We start from the raw sequence: 5,371 nt of genomic DNA on the forward strand, positions 1-5,371 counted from the left end.
CCTCTTTGTGCATACCAAATTTCATTAAAATCGGATTAACCGTTTAGAAGTTACCGAATTATTTCCCTCTTTTTTTTTCCTATACCACTGTGCGTTGTTGCTTTGCTCTTGTTTGTATACAGTAAAGAACAAGAACAACGTATTGCTATTGCTGAGCGCTCTATGTGTGTTTTAAAGTGAACCAAAAAATCGATGTTGTAATCTTGTTCGTCTTACCCCATAAAATTATTCCCTTTCCGATATTGACTATTGGTCAAAAAGCTAACATAAGTATGAAGCCATAACTTTAGAACAGTAAATAGCAGAAACACTCAGTACCTCAATACAAAGCTAACATTTTACTTCAAAATTTGTATTTATACATAATTCTTGTTACTTTAAGCCAAACAAAGTTACACCAGATTTGTCTCCAAAAACGTATTGGTCGCCGTAGGAGCGTACTTCGTATATTTTGATACGATGTGATAAATATTACTCAATTTATGCGGTTAAGACGAACAAGATTTCGACATTTTTTTTCCCTATAAAAGATCCGGTCAGTCTAATGTGTTAAAAACACAAAGGCTATAGCTAAACGCATTTACATAAATCAAATGAGTATCAAGCATAAAGGGTTTGGGCACCCTTTACTATATACAAACTATGGTTCAAAATATATACTGCTCAATAGTCTAATTATTGACTAATCAAAAGTCCAATCTATACTCTGATGTACAGGCAAGGCAATATACAGATCTATAGTCCAAACTATAAATAAATCATTAGTTTAGACTATAAACTGATCTATTATTTAGATTATAAACTTATGTAAATTCCAGACTATGGACTTATTTGTAGTACAGGCTATAAATTGTTCTATTGATCCAGAATACCAGTCTATAAAATTATTTATATTATAGACTAAAAAATTATCCTGATTAGACCTTTAATTCTACATCTATTCTTTTCGATGTATGTGATTGGGAACGGACTGATCGTTTAAATCCAAATAAATACTTATGTATATTTATATATTTTGTATTAAAGATAACACTTAAGTATGTAGAATTTTGTGCATTTTTGAACTCGTGTAGTGTGTTATTATTGTATTTGAAATGAACTCGGCTCTGATTATTTAAAAAAAACAATAAACATTTATTAGCTATTAAGATGTTCGTTCTTCTCTTTTCTCTCTTGGTATTTGATTCAGTGCTCTGAGTAAGTATATTATCTAAAAATAAATTTAAAATCATATAATTAATCTTCATTCAGTATCTTACTATGAGTTTGGCTTACCCGTTTTTGAAGTTTCAATTTTAGATTGATAATTAAATCCGCTATTAGGATACTGTGTTAAGCTTGGATATAAATGACGAGCATTAATAGCTGGTAAATCATCATACGTATAGGTTTTCTTGGGAAACGTGGAAGGCTGTTCAGTTTTAGGGACCCGCTAATAAGTTTTCGAAAAAAATAGCTAATACCAGTACATATACTTTCGCCCCAACCTTTACCACCGCTAGTAGTTCCACTAGTTGCTAAGAATAGTGTTGCAATCAACAAAATACCAAAAAATATTCGGAAGTTCATTGGAAGTTTTTTTGTTCTTAACTGAAATACGTTTTTCTATTAAATGATTATCATTTTCCAAATAATAATTGCTATTATATATTATTTGTTTATTATATTATAAATAATTTTAGTCTGATAACAGTTAACCCTAGAATACATATAATGCTCATTAAAACAAAAAGATGTTTATAATTTTCATTGGAACTAATAATTTATAAAATATTATTGTTATATGTTATGTTTATTTTTATTAGTTTTAGAAATATTTATTAGTTATTAGAATTAATAATGGGTAGTTAGTGCCAGACAAATAAAAAACATGATTATTTTGTAAATAAAGCAATCTACTCGTTTATTCACCATCGATAACTCAGAAATGGAGCATCTGAATCCATATATAACAAGTAGGAAAGTATAGTCGGGCATGGCCGACCATATAATACCCTACACCATGAGTATATTTTTAAATTTTTTATTTTTTTAAAGAAACTTTTACGTTAATATTACCATAATTCCAAAATATTTAAGCAATTTATTGATAAAAAACTAAAATTCTAAATGAGGCTTTATATAGGTCAAATATGGGCCGATCCTCGGTAAATTTGGTAAAGAATATATTTTTAAATAACAGTTAGTTTTGTTAAAGTCCATTACGATACAAATGGTTACAAGTCAATTTTAGACGTTTAAGACATTTTTGAAGAGGGGTTTGTATGGGGGCTAGGGCCAAATAAGGGCCGTTCCTTACGAAAATCTGCAGTGTCATTTATACATATATAGAACTTATTTATGCCAATTTTCAGAGAGATAATAGAATATTTGACGTAATTATGGCATAAAAAGTACAAATCGGGAGGTACGGTTGTATGGGGGCTAGGTGAAATAATGGACCGATTTCAACCATTTTCAATAGGCTTCTTCTCTGTGCCAAAGAACATGCTTGGTCCAAATTTCATCAAATTATCTTGAAAATTGCGGCCTGTACCTTGCGCACAAGGTTTACATGGACAGCCAGCCAGCCGGAAAGACGGACAGACGACTCAAAAAATGATTCTGAATCGATCGGTATACTTTAAGGTGGGTATTGGACCAATATTATTTTAAATCTTTACATGGTAATGAAAGTTTTTGTAATAAAGTTTTAAATTTCTACGTCAAATAGTGTCAATGTTTTAAATATCATTCAATATCTTTCTAAACTTTTAAGTGGTTACGTTAAAATTGAATCAAGGACCTTAATGGTTACTGGCCACCAGTAGTAAAAGTAGTAACAGAATTTTATGCAACTAATATACGTAAATACTTAAAATATAAACTTATGCATAAATTTATTTCTAAATCTAAACGCCAAAATAATAATTATAAATATGAAAACAATAACATATTACTAATACAATTTAAACGATTCCATATTTTTCTGCAATTGTTTCAACATTTCATCTACCGAATCATTTGGCTCGTTCTTCTCAGTTCTTTTTGTAGTATCTTCTTCTAAAAGATGGTCAAAATTTACGACGCTTGATTGAATTTCTTTTAACATTTTCTGAATACTTTCGTTATTGTAATCAGAAATTATTCCAGTGTTGGACAAAGTGTTATCCCTCTCAGAAAGTGTTTAACATCAGAAATTGGTTTTGAATCATAATTGGAATTAATGTAATCAACTATCGAGGTAGTGCTTTCAGTAACTATTTCTTCAAAAACATTATCTAAATTACCAACATTGGGTTGTATTTTATCATAATCTTGACGAATGTTTTCTTTACTATTCGAGGTCTTTTTGGATGTAATCATGTCGAAAAGAGTATCGTCATCAAGAAAATATGATTTAGGATCAGTATTATATATAGAACTTGTTGTTGTATAGGGGGTATTTATAATGTAATTTAAATCATATGTATCTACTGGACTTTTTGTTGTTGTAGTTGTCAGTTCCTATTTCTGATTTTTTCGGGATATTTTGAAATATCATGAACTACATTAAAAATGGAGAAGAAATCATTGCTCAGTGCTTTGCTAATGGAGTAACCCACGGCATAATTTCCAGTGGCTGATTATTTGTTAACATTTGCATTTTGTCAAACTGTATATTGTCTACTTGAACTGGCATACTGTAACAGTCAGTAGTTCTACTTTCTTTTATAATTGCTAAAAGACATGAGACTAATACAAAATTCGTTAACCATTGATCATCATTTAAAGAGTTCCAATCCGATGTTTCTATATAGTCATAAAATCCAATATTAATTGAATTAACATTATTGACTTCGGAAAATAATATATCAAATTTAAACAGAAAAAAGTCGTTTTTTCGAAAGTATTATTTTCAATATTTTCTCGGACCTTTGCAATTTTCTTCTCTATCTGAGATGCATGCATTTTCGTAGTCTTAATTAATTTTCGTTTAATTATGTCTACTTTTCCCCATGTCTCCTCAGGTTCAATTTTTGCTGTAGTGTCTCTTAAACTATAACTGTGTTCTTTTTCTATTATTTCGACACTTGAGTCAATAAAGCAAATTTCTGAGAGTATTCTACTACTCTCATTAGCTTTGTCTAACTCATTAAGGCTAATTGAATTAAGTCCTCAATTTCATCGTTTGTTGATCCAAACATTTTGTAACGGTAACGCCATTCTTTTAATGAACTGAGATGATCAATTCTCATAGTTTTTACGAAGACGTCTGGCCTTACATTTTTTTCGGCCGTTATAATTTTTTTTTGCATAAAGAATGCAAATTCAACGGGAGCATTACTTATATGTTCTCCCGAAGGGTCAACATGTATACCTATTACGTTTGTCCAAAGGACAATGAATGCGCAATGTTTATTAACTAAAAACATACATACAACATACAAAATTTGCTTATTTTGATACCAGTAGGCCTTAAAATTTTTAATTTCGTTTTTGACAACTTGACGTTTAGCGCCTCTCATTTGGCCAACGTGCACTTCATCGTCTGCATGTTGTATTTCTTTTGTTCTATAAACCGAGACATTACCGTTAGAAATTATCTCAAAACGATATCTGGTACAATCGTTAAATCTACAATATGCATATACGAATGTACTTTTTTCGCATAGAAAACATTATAAAAACACAAAATACAAACATTGTTATGTTTTTTATATTCCTCTCTAATCAAATCTTCTATAATTTTTTTTGGTAGCTTTTGCATTCTCATTTTTAAGAACGTTTAAATTAACCATAAATGAGCAATCATGAAAATTTTTTTAAATGTCCTTTTGGGATTTGAACATTTTGATTCTTCTCGAAGAACAATTCTATTGCACTTCTCATTAGGATTTGGCAAAGGTCTGTACTTAAGAAAGCTTGAAATATCCAACGAATCATCAGTAACTTCAAATGGACCTAGTGTATGATCCCGTTTATTTTTTGATTTTTCGTCAAATAATTTCATGTTATCCGAAATTTTTTCAATGGAATTTTCCGTAACATTTTTCACATTAACATTGCTTTTGATAGTATGTTTATGTTCAAAACTTTCCGATATTATATTTTCCGATTTTTTATACCCACCATCAAAAAAGATGGGGGGTATATTGTGTTTGTCATTTCGTTTGTAACACATTGAAATATTCGTCTAAGAGCCATAAAAGTATATATATTCTGGGTCCTTATTAGATTCTAAGACGATCTAGCCATGTCCGTCCGTCTGTCTGTTGAAAACACGATAGAGTCCAAACGAAAGTAGCGAGCTGAAATTTTGCACAGATACTTATAGTTGATGCAGTTTGTTTGGTATTGAAAATGGGCAATATCGGTCCACGATTTCGCCTAGCCCCCATATAAGGCCCCC

General features: G+C 30.4%; 1 long non-coding RNA gene across 1 annotated transcript; it reads right to left on the reverse strand.

Annotated features, from left to right (window-relative positions):
* Window positions 1-1,173: 1,173 nt before the first annotated feature.
* On the reverse strand, window positions 1,174-1,932 carry LOC124421363. Its single transcript, XR_006941611.1, has 2 exons — window positions 1,276-1,932; window positions 1,174-1,210 (listed from the first exon to the last, which is right to left on the reverse strand). It is a non-coding gene; the product is annotated as an uncharacterized LOC124421363 (long non-coding RNA).
* Window positions 1,933-5,371: the final 3,439 nt, after the last annotated feature.

This window comes from Lucilia cuprina, chromosome X (genome assembly GCF_022045245.1).
Source record: "Lucilia cuprina isolate Lc7/37 chromosome X, ASM2204524v1, whole genome shotgun sequence".
NCBI classification, from domain to species: Eukaryota; Metazoa; Arthropoda; class Insecta; order Diptera; family Calliphoridae; genus Lucilia; species Lucilia cuprina.